The 21,435-nt window shown below is 34.9% G+C and overlaps 1 protein-coding gene across 7 annotated transcripts in view; it reads left to right on the top strand.

Annotated features, from left to right (window-relative positions):
- Positions 1-21,435, top strand: part of NCOA3 (nuclear receptor coactivator 3) — a 92,859-nt gene that overhangs the window by 22,425 nt on the left and 48,999 nt on the right. The window lies entirely within an intron of this gene.

The following is a 21,435-nucleotide window of genomic DNA, read 5'->3' as shown; positions in this document are numbered from 1 at the left end:
ATAGTAGGTCCTTTCAGTATGTAGTTTCCATCCCCTCTCCCTCCTCTCTCTCAACATTGGAAATGTTTTCTTGACTCGTAGTGGTTTTTTGTTTGCTTGTTTGCTTGCTTTTTTTTTTGTTGTTGTTTTTTGTTTTGTTGTTCCATTGCCTTGGTTTTCTTCTTTGGGACTATACCTAGGACTGTACATTTTTCTTCTTTGGGACATAGTCTATACATATGTTAGATCTTTGTATATTGTTTGTATTTACAGTAGGGAGAGAAGCCTGTGTACTCTTTCCAAAACTTGTATATCCACCTGTCTTCTCAGCCTATTTGTTCGGATTTCTAATAGACATCACAGTCAGCATGTCTAAAACTGAACTGATCTTCCCTGCTAAATCTTGTTCAAGAAGCCTTCCCTGTCTCATTTGTTGGTACCTTTCATTTTTCTTCCTCTCTTCTCACTCTTGATCCAGTACTGTTTGTATCTAATATGAGCACACTCCTGCCTGGAGGTGTGCCCTGTGTGTGGAATGTTTCACTACTTACCTGTATGACTGATTTCCTCATCTCTCTTAATGGCTCAAATCTCACGCTCTTAATGAGGCCCATTCTCACCAACCTATTTAATACTGAAACCTCTCCCTTCTAGCACTAATCCTCTAGGATAGGGGTCCCCAAACTCCGGGCCATAGACTGGTACCAGCCCATGAAGTGGGCCGCACGGCAGGAGGTGAGCAGTGGGCGAGCGAGTGAAGCTTCATCAGTATTTGCAGCCACTTCCCAGCGCCAGCATCACCGCCTCAGCTCCACCTCAGATCATCAGGCGTTAGATTCTCACAGGAGCACTGGTCCCTGGTGCCGAAAAGGTTGGGGACCACTGCTCCAGTATACCATATAATTTACTTATTTATTGTGTTTATGTTGTTTGTTCCCTGAACATTTTTAGAGGCTGTGTAGTATTCATTATATGGATATATCATAATTTATTTAATTTTCTGTTGTCATGCTTGTTTCTTTTTTTTGCTAGTATAAAATAACATTGCAGTAGAAGTGTCTCATTACTCGATGTCTTATTCAGTTGAAGTGAAACCTTTGTTATGGATGTTTAAGTAATTACCTTTAAGAAATTTATATTTCTTTTCAAATTATTTTAAAGTACATAAATTTTTTTGTTTTAGTGAAAAGAGGATGTAATTCTGGGGGTCATTTAAATTGTTGACACCAGTTAAGATAAAATTCTTTAGAAGTTTAACTTATTGTTTGCACTTATGAGTTCTTAACTATGATTTCCTCTTCGGTAAGTAAAACATTGGAATGAAGGTTGCTGTAGGTGAATAACCAATATATCTTCAACCAACTACAGGTTTTCTGTTTTTAAAAGTACTTGAGACAGTGCCTGAATAGCTATTGATATTAAGTGTAGTAGAAGCCTACCATAACTTTTCCCTAATGCATTTTTAAAAGAAAATTTTATTTTTCGTATAGAGTCGACGTTCAATATTTTATCAGTTTCAGGTGTACAGCATAGTGGTCAGACATTGACATAATGTATGAAGTGATTGTCCAGTACCCACCTGGCACCCTATGTAGTTGTTACCGTATTATTGACTATATTCCCGCATTGTTAAATTTAGTCAAGAATTAGTACTGTGTGTCTCTGCCTCCTATTTAAAATTTTTATTTGATACCATAAAGAGAGGATTATTTTTTTTTGTTTTAAAAATAATTTAATATTATAGAAATTTAGTTTTTGAAAGAGGTTCAAAAGCTTCTATGCAATTTTATTTACATGTTTATTTTATATATGCTGTTTATTAAGCACAATTAAGAAAAAGTGATTTGTTCTTTTCTGATTTTATAAAACGTAGTGCATTAAATAATTCATAAGTTTCAAATTTCCTGCTGTTCTGGGTAGTATGATGAAATTTTGATCTGTCTTGCTCTGTCCTGTCTGGGACATGAATCATCCTTTGTCCAGCATATCCACTCTGTGTATCCTGTGTGCCTGTTAGTCACATAGTACCCCTGCTGGTTATCAGAGAGAGAGAGAGAGAAATAAATACTCCATTCATATGGTTTTTATTACAGCATATTGTTACAGTTGTTTTATTTTATTATTAGGTATTGTTGCTAATCTCTGACTGTGCCTAATCTATAAATTAAACTTTGTCATAGGTATGTACGTATAGGAAAAATCGTAAGGTTAGGTACTATCCATGGTTTAGGCATCGGTGGGGGTTGGGTTGTCTTGGAACTTATCTTCCTCAGATAAGGGGAGAATACTGTATCTTTAAATAATGACTTGAAAAAACGTATATCATCTCACCTTAAATTCTTTAAAATATCCAGGCACTTTCAGATTTTTCAAGTGCTTGAAACGTTTTATAGTTTGTTTGAATCAGATGCACATATTGCAATTTGTCGTATCTTTTATGTCTCTGTTATTTAGATTCCTAGGTTCCTACTGCCTTTTTTTTTTTTTCCTCTTGCAATTTATTTATTGGGAAAAATGGGGTTATGTCCTGCAAAGTTTTCCATAGTCTGGATTTTGCATCTGAGCAGTGTCATTTAGCACATTCTTCTGTCTTCTGTATTTTCTATAAATTGGTGGTTGGATCTAGAGCCTTTAACACATATTATTTAAAGAGAATCAATTTCCAGATTTGTAAACTTTTGTTTTCTTAAACCTTTAAGTTGGTCTGCCTGAGAAAGCTTTGCAGAGTCTTATTCTCCAGATGTCTCCTTTCAGAATTGTTCTAACTGCCAACAGAAAGGAATAACTCTTTTTACTGTGTTGCACTGGCACTAGGGGTTAAAAAAAATCTGGAGTTTGAAACACATGGACAATTTACAAATATTGGTGTCAGGGTTTAAAAAGCGAATGACTCTAATGGCTGGGTAGCAACTGAGTCTGTTTTTATCAAAATTAAAATTTCGAAGGGAGAGTTAATCAAATTGCTCTCAGAAGGAGTGAGAAAATAATTTTTGATAATAGTTCACTGAGATTTTTGTCATGTAACTGAGATTGCATTGAAAGAATTGAGTGACATTGCTTTCACATAATTCTTTCTACTTAATCATTCACTTATATCAGTAAGTTTTATGTATAATTTTACAAACAAAAAAGCGTAAATTGATGAACACTGTTGCATTTTAGCAGTATTTATTGTGGATACCTGAATACACGGGGTTGGTGGGAGGGAGAGGAACCCCTTGCCTGTGCCTCTTAATAGATTCATTTAACAATGAAAATGTACTTTTTACATGTGTTTCATCAAAATTTGTGATATACTTATCTTTGAAAAATCACATCCTAATGATTGCACTAATAATTCAGAATAAAACGTATTTTCAACACTTAAGAGCCTATGATCAGATGGAACTTAATTATTTCAATTCATATACCCTTTTGTTGCAGAGATAGGATGATCAATAAAATACTTTCAAGCATAAAATGATATCCCATTACGATCAAATACTGTGGGAGAAGAGGAATGGATATTTGTCTTCCAGGAGAAAGGAAGTGTAATAAAATTTGTGGCTGTTAGTGAGGATGATGATAATCCAGGTTCCTTTGACTACTTCAGAGTGATGTAACAGTTTATTAACATTGCTAATACTTAGAATATCCCGGAAATTGCTGCTTTGTAACTAGTTAAATTGATGAAAAATTTAAATGTTAATTTACAGATATTCTGGGGTACATAGTATTTAAGATTTTTTTTTAGTACATGTTAGCCAAAAGTTTGAAGTCTTTTGATACCCACTTAATTTCAGGCTCTGTGCTGACCGTGTTGTTGATAAAATGGCTAAAGTGTTACATTCCCAGCTTTCAAGGAGATTTTCTAGGGGAAAAAAAAAATACATCAGTGTCTGAAGCAGAGACACATAACTTTATAAAAACACAAAATGTAAAGAAGCTTGTGTACTTCTTGTCCCCATTCTTGGCAAACAGCAGCTGGTTCCTTAGTGTGGATAAGCAGAATAACAAATCCGTAGTTTGTATTTGGCATTTTAAGTCAACCCTCCTTCCCTTGTGTTTTCTTTATCGAAATGCGGCTGGAAAATAAATGTGCTTATTAAAATGGAAAAAATTTGACAGTCATTAAAGATTAGAATAGTGGTGTTTTAAAAATTATTTGTTCATATTTTAATTTGTCTACATAGGAAACAAAAGGAAAAAGGAAAAGAAGAATTTTGCATGGCTTAGTATTTTCATCAAGATAACTTAAAAAATAAAAAATGTGTGTGTCTCTTCTCTGAAGAGTAAATAGGACCACTAAAATAGAAAGGTTAATGTAGATAGTTTTTAAAACTAATTTTTATTTTTTGGCTTGAAGGAAGTGCTATTTCCTTGTTTTTAAATCCTTATGCACCAGGTTGGTCCTTTTGCTGAGGATGAGGCACTTTTGTGGTAGTGTTGCCATGGTGACTGCCTTCCAAGTGCTGCTTCAAGGTCACTCATCACTCATAGCCCTGAATACTTGGATTTTGTTAAAGAAAAATATCAACACTCAGTGGATAAAATGAAGTTAATTATCACTTTGCATTACTCAGTCAAATCTAGCAAAGTTATAAACAGTATTTTGTGTTGACAGTATTGATAAGCTATATTTTTTTGAATATTGAATATTAATCTGCCAGATTAGAAGGCTAGTGCTATATCTATACATTATCCACAGCCATATATTGTAGCAATTTTATTTGTAACACTTTTTTTTAATGTAGCGACTTTATTTTATTGCATTTATGTTTGAGTCTGTCTAAACATACCTGCCTCGGTATTTGTTTTTCCGATATGAGACAGGGCCAAAGATTCCTTAACATTCCTTTTCATTCTGGTAAACTTAGCTTGAAGTTGACAGTCTCATTAGCCTTTGTTCATATTAGGACTATCATTGTATTTTCCCCAAACTAGATTTCAGAGGTCTATTGTCTACCTGGCTTCTGTTTCGTCTTCTCTTTGTCTCATACTGCTGTTAGTGCTCCTTATCCTTACTTTTAGTTAAATGTAAATGTGATATTGCCAGAGATTTTCATAGGTTATGTTGTCAAACTGGTTTTCATTGAAGGAAAATATGAAAAGAGCTACCTCCTTGCATTATTCTTTATTTTCTTGTGAATCTTGTTCTAAGGAGAGAAGAATCAGAGCTGTGTGCTTTCATTAGGCTGGAAGGTGACTTTGAAATCCGAGATGAGAAACATTATTGTGAAAAGGAAAGTGCCACCGAAACAAGCAAAAAAATTGCTATTCCAACATGTATTGCTAGAAAATTTGGTCTTTCAGCTAATTAGAATCTAATTCAACCTCCAGGGGAATTGGTTCTCATAAAGCATTTTCATTTCTGCATCTGCAGAGCAGGCACCTTTGCAGTGTCTGATCAAGATATTATTTTACATGCTCGAAATTTCAATGAATGCAGAGCTGTATAGGTGGTATTGCAAATCTGCCAGGTAGTATATGCCATCTAACGCTTGTTTCGTTTATGCATATTTATGAAACGAAGTATGTTATCTAATGCTTTTTTTTTTTTTTCTGGTTTATTTAGAATAAGGAATTGACTTAAAACTGGAAGCTATCATTAAGACAGTATGGTCTAGAAACAAGAGTATTAGACTGGGTGGTCAGGGCCCGGCCTGCCCTGATCCATATGTCTGTGTGAACTCGGTCAAGTCACCTTTGTCCTTCACTTTCCTCGCCAATAAAACAGAGTGGCTCCGTTTCCATTGTGACCGTCCGTGATTCCAGTTTCAGTATTTTGTGTATTAAATTTGGATCATCTTCTGAAATGGAAGAGAATTGCAGTTTATACTAATCTAAAATGCGGAATCTTTCCAACCTATTTGTTGGGTTTTGGGTGGAGATTTTCTTTATGTTCACTCAGGTAGCATTAAAATGATTTTGTGTTCTAGTTGAATATTTAATAGATTATTTTGAAAGAGGAAGAAGAATTTGAGAATGATACTGGTTATGTGACACATAATTAGTAGTTTTTAGAATGCTTTGTGACTAAAAGTTAGAATTGACCATAGAAATAGAAACTGAAAAATACCAAGTAGATGTTAATTTTGAACATCTTGGACATGGGCTTACTGTAGATTCTAGATGTTTTCAATGAGGGGCGTGGGTTAGTATGCACTACATTTTTCTTTGAACTTTTCCTTAACATATCTCATTCCATAGCACAGGAGAGCATTCGTCTCAAAAGATGGTGCACATCCATGTTTCTTTGTTTACTAGAAAAAAGTTTTAAAATAGTTTACAGTGTATATAGACTATATGAGCAAAAAGTGAAAGCTGTTTATGGTTTGGTATTGTCTCTTTTCATGCTCACTTCCATGCATGGGTGAACACACATAGTTTTTACTTTGTTGAATCATATAGTGCTTATTCTGCCATCGCCACCTTTTTTTTACCAGTACATAGAGATCTATGTCATTTAAAAAATAATGACAAACACAGATCTAGTACAGCTCAATATTAAACCAGAGCTGGTTTATATTGGTTGGTGTATTGATTGGCAGGTAAAATAGTCCCACAGAGAACATCCTTTTTCTTCCATTTTTACCCATATGTGCAAAGATTTCCATACAACAGATTCTTCTAAGTTAGATTTCTGGGTCAGAAGGATTTCTTTAGTGTTCATATGGGTATTTCAAAATTGCCTTCCAAAAAAGGTTTGAAAGTTTACAGTCCTGTTAACAGTGACACCTACTTTTCATGCACATTTTCTTTGGATGATGATCTTATAGCTACCATTTATTGAATTATCCACCTCATGTTAGGAATTGTGCCAAGTGCATAACTTACAGTTTGGCGAGATATTATTTTCATCTGCATTTACAGTTGAGGAATTTGAGGGTCAGAGTGGTGAAATTACTTACTTAAAGCCACATACCTATTAAATGGCAACACTGGGGTTTAAATCCCCATTTCTCTGAATTCAAAGTCTGTGTTTCTTCTGTCCAAAAAGGGTGTCTCTAATATTGCTCAGATTAAGAGGACTGCCTTTAATAGGTACACATAAAAATTTAGAAGATGCATATCTTTCTTCAAAACCAGTGATAAAGTCACGTAATACATACATGTTAATCGTGCTTTTAAATCAGCTATAGCCCAAATAGTATAGATAATGCATTTTATTAAAACAGTATATATGACGTAATTCTTGATCCTGGCTTTAGATGTTTAGTTTTTTGGTTTATGTAATGTGCCTAATTTTAAATGGTGTTACGATTAGCTTGAGGAACCAGTGACTGCAACTAGAAATATACTGCCAGCCTCTAAACCAACCCAGTTTAGTTTGAGGAAGAGAAGGCTGTATTAGTTTTATTAGGGCTGCTGTAACAACAAAAATTTATTTTCTCATGTTTCTGAAGGGTAGACGTTCAAGATCAAAGGTATTCCCAGGGTTTACTTCTTCTAAGGCCTCTCTCCTTGGCTTGTTGATGACTGGCTTCTCCCTGTGTCTGCATGGTCTTCTCTGTGTGTCTGTCTGCGTCCTGATCTTTTCTTTTAAAGACTCAGGTCATACTGGATTAGGGCTCACCCTAATGACCTCATTCTAATTTAATTATCCTTTTTAAAGGCCATATCTCCAAATACAGTCACACTTGGGTACTGGGAGTTAGGACTTCAACATGTGAATTTATTAGGGGGGATGCAATGGAGTTCATAAAATAGGCTGTATTTTTGTTTTCTGTATTTTAAGGACTTTGGAATTCGTAAATGTCTGAATAGGATTTTTAAGTGCTCTTTATACATTTGAAATGACTTTGAGACTGATGAAAATGCTAAATACTTTAACAAATTTTCTGCTCTACTAAATGTAAACATAGTTTATTTACCTAGTAATCATAATTTTTATAATAAGAAAAGTGTTGTTTTGGGGGGATGCAGTTTAGAAGAAGTATAGTAAGGGAGCGAGGCATATAGTAAGTGACAGGAAAAGCCTTAAGTCTCAGAATGTAACTTTTGCTACCTAAATCTTTGCTTTCTAAGATTCTTCTATTATAAAGCGATAATAATATCCATAGTTATCATTTATTGATCACTTGATACATGTATCAGAATCTGAGTATTTCGAATGCTTTATGTAATTCTCTTATGTAATTCTCACAACAACCCCATAAGGTATTTTTTAATGTTCATTTTAAGATGAGGCTCTCAGCTGGAGGGACTAGTCTATATCCAAAGTTTGTAATCTTTACTATATTGCCTTCTCATTTTCTGCTTCCTTGAAATCTGTCATTTTATGACAGATTTTTCTACCACATTATACATGATTTCATCTTTCCTGGGCAGGCTAGTTGCCTCACATACTGCAAAGCGTGGAGGAGCCAGAGGTTTTCTCCTCTGAGTTTAGCAGAATTCCAGAAATCATTCCTGGAACAGAAAGCTGAAGGTATTTTGTGTTTTACAGAATGATACTCAGTTGTAAGTATGTGTGTGCATGTTTTAAATTCCAGAAAACAGTGGTAGCTGTGTTGTCATCTTTTAATTGTGTTTTAGCTTCTGGAGTCCAAGAGATTTATAGCAATGCCACAGATTATTTGATGGCAGATTTATTCTTGTTTTCCAGTAGTGTCTCACTTTATTTTTGTTTGTGCTTCTAACCAAAAAGGCAGTCTTACATCTTTTAGTAGATTCTTCAGGGAATTTCTCAGATGTTATGGGATTTTAAGTAAAACCCTGTATACAGGCATACCTCAGATATTACAGGTTTAGTTCCAGACTAGTTCTCTGGCAAATGGTAAGTTATTTAGTTTGGACCAATAGGTACAAGGAGGGGTCTTTAGAAATGAGTGGAGAAAGGAATCTGAACTTTATAGGCATGGAAGATTTTAACTAAGGGCATGGAAAGATTGTGCCAATTCAGCTGAGGATTAACTGGAGAATAAAGTTAGAGTTTTGGAGTTATCCAGGTAAATTTACTACCTGAACTACTAAAGGGTGGTAATAATGGAGTTAGAACAAACTGGGTAGACTTGAGAAGTATTAAAAACCGATGATACCACAGGATGACAGAGGTGCAGGACATGAACTCTTAAGAGCATCTTGTGGTCTCCAAGTTTGCCTATAGTAGTAACTATTTGTTGTATGAGTAAATGAACAGAATAGGTAATTTTGGTGATGACCAGAGTTTATAAGTCTAAACTCCTTTTCTGAGTTCTGCATGTTTTTAAACATCCGGTTATTATTGTTAAGGGAATGTAGTGTGGAATTTCCACATAAGCCTATATAAGATGCTGTTGAAAGACAAATTGTCAAGTTATTTCCCCCTAAGGTCACTTAAGTGGCAGACTTTCTGATAGAATTGTCTTCTCAATTCAGATGTTTAGTAGGATACTTTTTCTTGTGGTTACGTAACACTTAATTGAACCGTAATAAAATTTCATGCAAGCCCCTCTGAAGGCTTTATTGGTATTTTGTTCTAAAGATAATAAATTAAATCTTTAACTTAGCCCCATTGGTATATTTTGACAAGTGAGATTGAATCGACAAAATGGGTCATGAATTAAAGAAGTAATCATGGATCAGATTGAGAATCTCAATGGGAAAGCAGGAAGGATGGAAGTATTTTTCAAGTTGGTATATGTAAGATTTTTAAGAGGATTTGCTCTTAAAAGTCCACTTCTACTCAAAACTATAGTCTGCTGTTCTTGTAGTAGTTGTGTCATCTGGGCAGCAGTAGAAGTGCAAATTCATGGGGTGTACCCCAGACCTACTGAGTTGTAATCTCTGGAGGTTGGGTTCAGGGATTTAGCATCCCCCTGCTCCCAGGTGATTCTGCTCCCTGAAGTTTGAGAAGCACTGTTCTAGACAGTAGGAAAGGAGAATTAACACAATTTGTGTCCTCTTTTTTGAAATATGATTAACTCTTATGTTGAAGAACATATGTCTTAGGGCAGTCTTAAAAAGTCTTCCTCTGTAAGCAGTGGTTATCAAACTTAAGAGCACACCAGAATCACTTGGATGCTTAAATCACAGATTGCTGGCCCTTACCTTCAGAATTTACTATTGTAGTACAGGTTCAAGAATTTGCATTTCTAAGTTTCTTGGTGTTGGTGATGCTGGTGCTGCTGGTCTGGGGACCACATTTGAATAGCCGCTGCTCTGCAGCAAATGGAGTGATAATGGAAGTACAGAGAGCATGGGGCAGGGAGGTTGGGGTTCTGATTCTGGCAAGATCGGACCTTCTAATGGTTTTCTGGACCCAAGAGTCCTTATTATGAAAAAATAGGGGATGAAACTATACTCTAAAATACCCAGGTTACATAATGGAAGCTGAGTTTTAGGTAGTTGTTGGATACCTTTTTTCTACCTGTGTTGCCTCTTCTCTCCAAAATTGCTAAATAGTTGCTGTTGGGTAATTTTAGAATAAAAATTTATGCAACCACAGTGATTAGTACAATTAAAATTTGGGGAAAGGGTAGTACAAAAACCATGAACTTGGAATTCAGGCTCTCCTGAGTTCTAATTAATCCCCGTTTGATCACTTGTGAGACCTTGAGCATTAGTTTACTTATCCATGGACAGTGAAATGCTGTGTGCCCTAGGATTCTAGTAAATTTTAATTCCTTCTCTTTATGGTAGAATCTATTTTAAAATGATTCGAACTATTAGTTTTCCTAGGTTCAAAATGGTAAATGAAAATGGAGAGACACAAAGGGTGAAAGTTATTTGAGATTCAATTGTATACAAAACACAGCCTTTTTATATCCTGGAATTCTAGTAAATGTTTTGTTTCTTCTCTTTATGGTAGGATCTAGTTTAAAATGAGTCAAACCATTAGTTTCCCTAGGTTCAAAATGGTGAATGAAAATAATTGGAGTGACAAAAAAGTTGTTTGGGATTAGATTGTATACAAAACACAATCTTTCATCTAATAAAGGTCAGCTAGTGTGTGAGGCTACCCAGATTTTCTTGATCTAGATTCCAGTCTGGTGTTTAGGGAAACACTGAATAAATCCTTTTTGAGCAAGTATTTTTTAATGACTATAAACAGTAAGATGATATCCAACAAAATAGTTCTGGTTTAAAAAATGGTTTAAACTTTTTGGTAAATAATGTGGTTGCTGAAAGATTTCAGGCAGATTACATTAGGTATCACGGAACCTTTTTAATATAAGGATAAACAAATACTAGGTGATTTGAAAGGATGCAAGTTTAGTTTGGGCTATTCTTGGTTAGGGAATCTGTTAGATGCTAAGTAATTGCACCTATTCAGTATTATTGAATTCGAGGTCTTATTTTTGAATATTATTTTGGGGCTACTTTCTGTTGCTTATATTTGATAAGAAAGATGATTGTGATTAGAAAGTTGTATACAAGTGGTTTTTTTAATGACCATTTTTTTTTTTCTATTTAAAATGTTAACATAGGACTTATAGAATTAAGTTTTTGCTGGGGTTTTGGCAGAATGAATCTAATTAATGTTTCTGATGTAGCTAAATATCAGCAGATTGGCTTAAATCTTGCCAGGATATTTTTTCATAGGAATTCCCACTTGTCACAAATGGAATCTTGTGCTTCATCGGACTGGTCAGGTCACAGCTTTTGGAGTCCTTCCTTATCTGTGCAATGAGATACTTTTCCTGATAAGTTAATACATGTTATTACTGTAATTAACACTTTTATAGTACTCTAACAATACTATAACTATAACAATAAGTGTTATTGCTCTGTTTTCTCCTTGTGCTCTACATGTCTCTTGGTGCCATGGAAATTTAAGTTCTAATATGAGATTTATTAATGTCTTGCTTTTGAAAGCCTGAACATACTTTTCCACTCTAGTTCTTGAAAGAATTGTCTATGTGCAAACTTATATTCCCCAAGACTTGTGCTAAAAGTGGTGTTTCCTGTTTATGCATGTGCCCGAAAAGATATTTGTGTAATGAACAGCAGTACCTTAAGTTCTCACTTGGTACTTACAGGTTTTGCCATTATAGGAATTGTCAAGGTCTGTGTTGCTTTCCTTCTGTGAGATCAGCTACTGTCAGGTTATCAATGGGAGTGAGTAGCTGGATAAAAATATTTTCTTCCCTGATTCATTTTGGTTACATGTTTGTGCTGGTTGTATTTAATCCAAAAATATAAAAATACTTAGTAATTTTACAAGTTATATTTTTTCTTGGTAAGATAGCTCTGAGTTTTTTGTGTGAATCATTGACAGTCTGTAATTCTATTTTGGAAACATCTGAGGTTTGTATTTTCCACTACTTAACAGTCCTCAAAACAAGTTTATTGTAAGATTTTCATTGGAAAATAAGATTAATTTCCTTGACAAGGCAAATACTGTCATAATATATAAATCTTGGTACATAGTAGGCAGTTGAAGTTTTTGAATTGGTGGAAAAAATCTTCCAAAATTTTTTCTTATGCAGGTAATATTCAAAGCCTTACGATGGTTGTGTGAGATTTTAAAGGAAAGTTTTCCGCATTGAATTAAGTTTAAATTTATTGAGAACCAACCTGTTCGGATTAATGACCTAGAGACTGCATTAGTCTGTGATAAAGAATTTTCATGTTTTTTTTTTTTTGTTATAGAAGTGAGCATATCATATAGAAATTCTGCATCTTATTTTTTAAAAGTTTTATGCAACTTAGTTATAAAAAATATTACAAAATGTTATTACTTAGTGTTAGATATTAATATGATAATGTGGCATATTTCTTTGCAATTCTCATGATTTAAAGAAATTAATAGACTTTTTTAGAATAGTTTTAGATTTATAGAAAAATTGGGCAAATAGTGGAGAATTCCCATATATACTCTCCCTACTCCCAATTTCCCCTGTTAACATGTGGTACATTTGTTATAATTAACCAGTATTAATACAGTATTATTAACCAAAGTCTGTATTTTGCATTAAAATTCACTCTTTATAGTTCTGTAGGTGTTGATAAATGCATTATAGTATTACATAGAATAGTTTCACCTCTCTAAACGTCACCTGTGCTTCACCTTTTCATCCTTTTCTCCTGAAACCTGGTAACCACTGGCCTTTTTACTGTTTGTATAGTTTTGGGTTTTGCAGAATGTCATGTAGTTGGGATCATATAGTATGTAGCCTTTTCAGATTGGCTTCTTTATTTAACTTAGCAATGCGAATTTAAGATTTCTTCATTCTTTTCTTGGTTTGGCCACTCATTTTTATTGCTGAATAATAATCCATTGAATGGATGTACCACCGTTTATCCATTCACCTATTGAAGGACATCTTGGTTGCTTCCATTTTGGGACAATTAAAAGTAAAGCTGCTGCTGTAAGCAATTGTGTGTAGGATTTTGTGTATGTTTTCAACTCAGTTGGGTAAACACCTAGTAGTGCATTTATCAGATCATATAGTAAGAGTATGTTTAGCTTTGTAAGAAACTTCCAAACTGTCTTCTAAAGTGGCTGCATCAGTTTGCATTTCCCTAGCAATGAATGGGAGCTCCTGTTTCTTCTTACTCTCATCTCCATTTATTATTGTCAGTTTTTTCGATTTTAGCCATTCTAATAGATGTGTGGTGGCATCTCATTTTTGTTTTAATTTGTAATTTACTAAAAGCATGTAACATTGAGTATCTTTTCATATGCCCGTTTGCCATCTATGTATCTTCTTCGGTGAGGTGTCTAGATCTTTTGCCATTGTTTAATTGGGTGATTCATTTTCTTATGTTGTTATTATTTCTTATTGTTATTGTTATTTAAGAGTTCTGTGTATATTGTGGATACAAGTACTTTATCAGATGTGTTTTACAAATATTTCCTTTTAGTCTCTGACTGGACTTTTTTTTTGTTTGTTTGTTTTTACTGGCAAATGAGGGCCAGGAATTGGACTTGTGATCTAGCTTTGGAAAAGAGTTAGGATTTTGTATTTCAAATGTAAAACAAGGTTTAGCAATGTTTATAAATGAATTACAACCTTCTCAAGTCCCTTTTATTTTGTGATTATAAGCAAAACAAACTAATTTTGGAAAATTTGGTGCAATTTTAAAGTAGGAAAAGGTACTGGTAATCTTGGGGGTTAACATTTTGGTGCATTTCCTAAATTTTCTTCTCTTATGTGTTTATTTCCTATATATTTCTGCATCTTGTTTTTATATGTAATTGTTGCAGATCTTTAAATATTTTAAAGGCTCCTCTGTTTTATGATAAAAGTAATGCTGATGGCAGCATTTGTTACCACAGGCTTTGTCTGCATTTCTAATAGTTCCTTTGGATAGACTCCTGGAAATAAAATCAGGGTCAAATATTTTTGACTCTTACCTAATTATTTTTCATAATTTTTTTTATATTACATTAAGAAGTTAAATGTTTTGTGGAGCTTAAGATTTTTTTTTTGTGGCATCTTCTTTAATTTTTATTTTAAAATACTGATGACATGCAGTTATTTGTAACACCACCTCTTGAAAAAATACAATTAACAAGCATTCCATCAATTTAATTATCAGAATTGTATCTACCTTTCCCTACTTTTCCTTGTGTAGGCTGATATAGCTGTGTAGACATGTTCTCACTTTAAAACATGTTATATGTTGTCTGCAAATTTTTTTTCAGCTTCATAAACATTTTTTTAGGTAATTATATATGTAGATATGCATTTTTTCAATGATTATGTCATATACCATTTTTGGATCTTCTTTATTTAACCATTTATCCATTAATTCAGTGAATATATGTTGAATACCTGCCATATACCAGTTACTGGGGAGAATATCAATGAACAGGATATACTGAAATCTCTCACCTCAAAGAACTCGCATGAAGTCGTATATTCCCCTATTGATTGATGCTCATTAGTTGTTCCTTCCTCCCTTATTTGCTCTTTTATAGGATGTTATATTGAATATCTTTATGCACATCTTTTATATCTTAATGTACTTGTGCTATATCCCTAGCCATGGCCTTGTTGAGCCTAAAGGATACGTGCTTAAAATTATTTTACATGTCCCCAGCCCTTGGAGGAGTGCGCATGTTTGCGTGCGTTTATTGGGCATTTTTACTGCAACCTGCCTATTCTGATTCTGTGTCCATTTTTCCTTTTGTTGTCTTTTCTTACTAATCTGTAAGAAAGGGCTTCTTTCCCCCTAGCTTGGGGCGAGCAGAGCTGCACCCAGTAGAAAGAAAGCCATTCCAGGATTATTGGAAACTGAGCAGCAGCCTTGGGGGACCCGGGTCATCAAGTACTCTCCCAGCTGGAAGGTCTTTGCCTGGCTTCAGTTCCCTTCTGAAGGTCCGGAGGGGATAAGGAGCCTGAGTTGTCCCCACCCTGCTGAGGGCATTCTCCTTTCTCCCTGTTCCCCCACGCCACCCTGGGGCTTGTATATAGATTATAAATATATATGGGGGAAAGGGGTGGGTGAGGAGAGATTGTGAGGCTGGGGCCTTGCTTCCCCTTCTTCCCCGTCCCCCGATCTCTATCCCTGGGGCCATTTGTTAAAAAAAAATAATAATAATTCATGAATTTTTATTCCTGGTCTGTTTATACACACTGCAGATGTTTTCTCCCAGTTTGTTATTTACCTTTTAAATTATTTTTTATTTCTCCTTAATTTGGGACTTACAGAAAAGTTGTAAGACTAATATGAAGGATTCCTGGGTACCTTTCACTCATCTTTAAATGTTAGCATTTTACTATATTTGCTTTCTCCTATCATTAAAAAATTTTTCTTTTCTGATTCATTTAAAAGTTCACTGACATGATGCCACTTTACTCCTAAATACTTTAGTATATATTTCTTCAAAACAAGGAATTCTTTTACATTATCACACTACAACTATAAAAATCACGTAATTATTATTGATACAATAATCTATTCTGTAGATCTTATTCAGATCTTACCAGTTATTCAAATAACGTCCCTGAGAGAGAAGGAAAATCCAAGATCGCACGCATCGCATTCAGGTCTGTCTCTTGTCTTTAGTTTGGGATGGTTTCTGGTCTTTGTGTTTCATGACATTGATACTTTTGAAGACTGCAGGTCAGTTATTTTGTGGAAGTCCCTCAATATGTGCTAGTGTTGTGCTTTCTCATGTTTAGGTTCAGGTTCTGCACTTTTGGCGGAGGAATATCCTAGAAGCGACGTGTTCGTCTCAGTCTATCCAACCAACCAGGAGGCACATGTTGTCGATTAGTTCCATTATTGCTGGTGTTAACTTTGGCCATTTGGTTGAGGTGGTGTCTACTTTCTCCATTGTAAGGTTTGTAGGAAGATACTGTAAAGTTTCCTGTGAGGTTTAAAGGTTTTGAGTCTGTAATTATGGAAATATCCTATTACTCCTTAAACTTATACCCACTAGTTTTAGCTTCCATTGATGATTCTTGCCTCCTGAATGAATTATTCTGATTTTGCCAAATGGTGATTTTTCATCAATCCTTTTACATTTGCGAGTTTGCTTTTTATTGGAAGAGCTTTCTCTTTATATATACATTTTTATTGTAGATTCATGAATTTTTTGTTTATTCAGTAGATTATAACCCTTTACCATTATTATGGTGCTCAAATTGTACCAGATTTGTCTAGTTGATGTTTAACTTTGATTACGGTGGGTTTTTGTTTTTTGTTTTCATTTTTGGTATTTGGAATGTATAAAAATATGTTTTTTAAAATGTATTGCCCTTTTCAGGCTTCTAGATTTTGTGTTGTACTTAGGGGAAGCCCTCTCTTACTTTAACTCCGACTCCCCGTTGTTGATCATCTAACTCCCATGGTTTTCTAACCTTTGTTGCTTGCCTTCTTAGCTCCACCCTGGGGAGCAGCTGGGGATAGAGGAGCCCTTAGTAAGTGCCCATAGCCAAAACGACCATTAAGGCATAACACGTACAAAAAAAATTTAACCCTAGGAAATGAAAACCTGTAAGTAAGTGTATTCGAACTTCTCATTTTCAAGCAGTATGCTAAGTGTATTTAATCTTTTCTTGATGGTTCAGGACATGGGGAACATTACTATTACTTTTTTTGGCGGGTGGGGGGGTGGTGTGTGGAAGAGGCTTTGGGTGACACCTCTCATACCTCCTGAATTAAACAGGATTATTTCTCTTGAGCCTGAAAGACGCTAGTGTCTACACCACTTTAATTTTAAGATTTTCCCCCTGTTTTCTCAACTCTTTTCCTTCGCTGTTGTTTGCGGCCACTTAGCCGTACTTTCCTCCTGCTGCCAGTCCTTACTGCTTCTCATCTTCTCTCCCTTCTGGTTCGCCATGCGATTGAGAAGCCAAGTACACGCCTTATAATAAGCCAGAAATGAACAAGAATAAACTCAGGCGTGAGGTTCCGAGAGTATGGGCTGTATGTTTTTTTGCACCCATTCGTCCGGCTTTTCCTGACAGCGTTGGTGGCAGCGAGGATATCAGTCATTCGGCCTTCGTAACTGCGATTTGAGATAGGTAGGGCAAGAGGTGTCTTCCTTATCTTATAGAGGGAGAAATGTGCGATGGTGGCAACGCAGTTAACAGGAGAGCTGGAATTTGAACCTGCCCTTTTCCTCCAAATCCATTGAATGAGCATTTTTTAAAATAACACTCCTTTGCCCCATTCATTACTAATACTTCCTAGAAAGCTATGTTGTGTGCTGGCTTTAAATACGGTTCTTTTCATTGACTTTATTAAGTTTAACTTTTAAAATGAAGCATATTTTAAAACAGGTTCGCACATAATTTTCAAGTTCCCGTGGGTCTACAGTGTGGGTCCCAGAGTAGAAACGGGGAAGAAGGTTGAGACTGTTGGACTTAATGATAATAAAATAGATAATGAAATTAACCATTATTAGTCAGCTCTCTGTTAGTGCTGTCATATACAGTGCAGTCCGTCTGGAACTCTCTTCGCATGGTTGGTTCCTTTCAGCCCTCAGATTAACTGTTTCATCCTCAGGGAGCCCTTTTCTGACCTGAAATTACTTAACTTTTCCTATTTTCCCTCCCTTTCTATATCATATCACCCTATTTATTTCCTTTACGGCACTTATCACTTTCGGGAAATACCTTGTTTATTTGTTGTTTGTTAATATTGAATAAAATGTAAGCTCTGTGATTTTATCCATTGTCCATCTTTGGGATTTACCCCATCTCAAAGACATATGCTTAGGACTTTTTGAACTTCTCTGAGCATTTCCTTTTGCTACACCCAGGGTCTAAGCTCTGTGAATTTAAGGACTTCGTGAGGGCCTTGTGTCTTGTTTACCTTTATATCCACAGAACTTGGAATAACAGTACTGTAGAATATGGTATAATATCAGCAAACATTTGTGAAGTGAATGGACGATTTATACATACTGTGAACCTTGTGCTAGGCCCTTGTAATGACAGCACATTAGCTTTTTCACTTGAGAGGTATGGTTGAAGCTTATAGTCTAATATCTTTTAAAAGAGTAAGTATGTGGTATAGTTACATTATTACTGATTAATAATACCATTTTATATGGTATAGTACTGTGGCTATCCAATAAGTGAGACATTCTGTTTAAAAAATTACTATATGTTCAGTTTGATGCCATAGGAAATATTTCAATCATTTTTTTTTTTTAAACATTGAATCTTAAAGAGTGATTCTCAAACTTATCTGTGAATCACTCTGACAGAGCAAGAAGATAGGACGGCCAATATTTTGTTTGCTTTTATTTTAGAGTCGGTATTTCCTTTCAGGTTCCGTGTATGGCACAGAAGCTGCATTGGCGCAGGTAGAAGGCGCGGCAGCTGGCCGCTGTGGCCCTGAGTTTGTCTTGTTTGTCAGGTGAAGAACAAGTTGGGTATTTGGCTAAAACCAGGGGAGAAGATTGACTTCATTGGAGATGGGAGGGATGGTTGCACCTCTCACGGCCTGGTCTGTGGCAAGAAGCTAGCTAGCCACCGCTTACCCATGTGCTTTGTTCTGAGTTATTTTTGGGATAATTCATGTGATTGGATAAAAAGAATATAGAGGCTTGGAGAAATTGAGGAAAAATTTATCCCTTCTCAGTGCCTCACAAGGTGTCGGGGGGTAGGAGGGGGAAATATGAATAACTAATTTAATTTTACCCTTTCTCCATTTTCGGAGTTTGTCCTGTTTCAAAGGTATGTGATAAGGTCTTGTCGAAGTCTTCCGAATGCTTTCCTTTGCCAGCCACTAGATTCTTTGAATTTAGGGACTTACAGTGTTTTGTACTGGTTGCCTTCCTTTTCCTAAACTGATTTTAGAAAGCCCTTTATGTATGCTGAAAGCTCTCTGCCCATTAAATAATAGCCCTTTCCTGCCAATCATTGAAAGGTAAAAGGCTTTAAAAAAAGTCATACAATATCAGTTTGTTTGAACTTGAGCATCTAATATCTTCGTGTTTTTGTTGTTGTTGTTGTTGAACCTTCAAACTTCAATCACAATAAAAGGATGGGGAGCATAAGGAACAAAATTATATTCTCAATTTATGCAGAAAATAGAAATATAATGGCTTTGAACATACTGACAATTAAAAAAGGCCAAGTTTTGTGTTTGTTATATAACCATTAACAATACAGAGATGCTTTCTGTATTATATGTATTTGTGGAATGTCATAGTTTAAGCATAACTCCCTTTTGGTAGGTAGGAAAATGAGGAACACAAAATTAATCGAATTTATCCAAGGTTATAAATAGAAAATTACAAGGGACATACAGATTTTCTGGTTCTGCCTAATATTTTATCCAGTTAGTTGAAATATATATAGAGCCTCAAAGCTGACAGGCTAAGCAAATTAGTATGGTTTCCTGTCTGTACATAGTAACTGCTCAATTAAGTCTTGCTATTATTAATTATTCAAGGAGAGAATTTGTTCTAGTTACTGATAATGTATGTTTTGATGATGTCTTTTGAGCACAGAAATGACATTCATATTAATATTTGTGAGAAGAAAATTAAATTTCAGTACAGAATTTGCACATATTTTGCAATATAGGCTTTTATGTTTCGGATTTCTACTTTCATAACTTTTATGCCACCATTGATTTTAGGTAAGAGAAATTTGAATCTCATTCTCTTTTCTTTAAGGACCTGTATCTTCTTTTGTAGGTGTTTTGCATAGCAAGTACAGGTGGTATTATGTTGAATGCTAAGTTTACTTCGATGTCTGGTACTAGATGATTTGTATAGTATTAAGTGAAATGTTTCAATGTATTGTAGCAGCGAAGATATCTTTGATATAATTTTGACATGAGTATTATACTGACTTAACTTTGTTTTTAAATATCAAGGGGTAGAAATATTTTAATCTTTATATGCCAGGAATTCTGGGATCTTCCTGTTCCCCCCTCTTTATACAGCTGCTGGTGGAGATGGGAGCCTGTCTCGGTGTTAATAACGCCATCACCCATTCCCTTCCCCCAGCCTAACGCTAGAGCCTAGTTTGCCTGCAGCTGCAGTGGTAGGCATCTTTCAGGAAGTGACCTTGGCTTGTATTAATCAAATTCAGAACACACAAAAAAGCTTCTTGCTAACATGCTGACTTGATGTAAAATTTTATCGCATCCATTTTCTTTCAAAATGAGGCCATCTTGTAAAAAGAAGATACACAGAAGACTCTTCTAATTTAACGTATTATATACCCAAAAAAAAAAAATTTCCGTAAGTCATGTTTAAAAAAAACCTAGATTTTAAGAGTATAGACTTTTTTATGACACGTATGCATAAACTTAAACCATGAAGGTTTGGGAGTTTTTACCAGAAAATTACTTTTTTTTTTAAAATGCTAAATTAAAAGAGACCTACCTATATCAGCATCAAGTTTCTATATTTATTGTATTAACCACTGACGGACATTAAATTGCCATGGTAACTTTATGCACTGTGAATTTATTTTGGGATCCTTTAGCATTTATATATTAAATAAGGCAATTTTGTATATTGGTAATCTTTGGGTATCCAGAAATACCTGTGGTGTCTTATTTTGCTGATTTGGGTAAGAAAATGAAATCCTACGTGAAATAATTTTCTTAGGCAGTAGTAGTGCCTACAGCAGCTTCTAAATATAACCGTACATTTAAGTCAATAAGCCTGCTGAAATTCGACTACCTATTGTATTAATGAGAAATATTGCTAACCACAAGTTCACAGATATGCTTATTTAGGATTTAACCGATCGATCATTTTGATAGAGCAGTTTAATATAAATATTTTACTTTTATTATGGAATGCTTCAAAGAAATCTAGTTTTTAAATGTAGGATAGTTAAGGTGTGTATAGTACAGATCTTCATTTTAACCTTGTTCAATATTAAATAAAGAATGTTGAAAAGAGTATTTGATGGATTAGTTTACTGATGTTTTCTGCATTTGGAAGAAATTTACATAAAAATGAATTAGACAGCAGTTGGATCTATTACCAAAGGGTTGACTCTTAAGTTTATTATATACGGGATCACTCCTGGGTACTGGTGTTTAGAGAGAAGAAATAGAGGAAAAGAAAGCTTAAACCTTAGGAGCTGTACTTGCATTTAGGTAGATGTACAGTATGAA

This window comes from Rousettus aegyptiacus, unplaced genomic scaffold (assembly GCF_014176215.1).
Source record: "Rousettus aegyptiacus isolate mRouAeg1 unplaced genomic scaffold, mRouAeg1.p scaffold_m13_p_12, whole genome shotgun sequence".
NCBI lineage: Eukaryota > Metazoa > Chordata > Mammalia > Chiroptera > Pteropodidae > Rousettus > Rousettus aegyptiacus.
The sequence above is the reverse complement of the archived record's forward strand: the minus strand, read 5'-3'. Positions and strand labels throughout refer to the sequence as shown.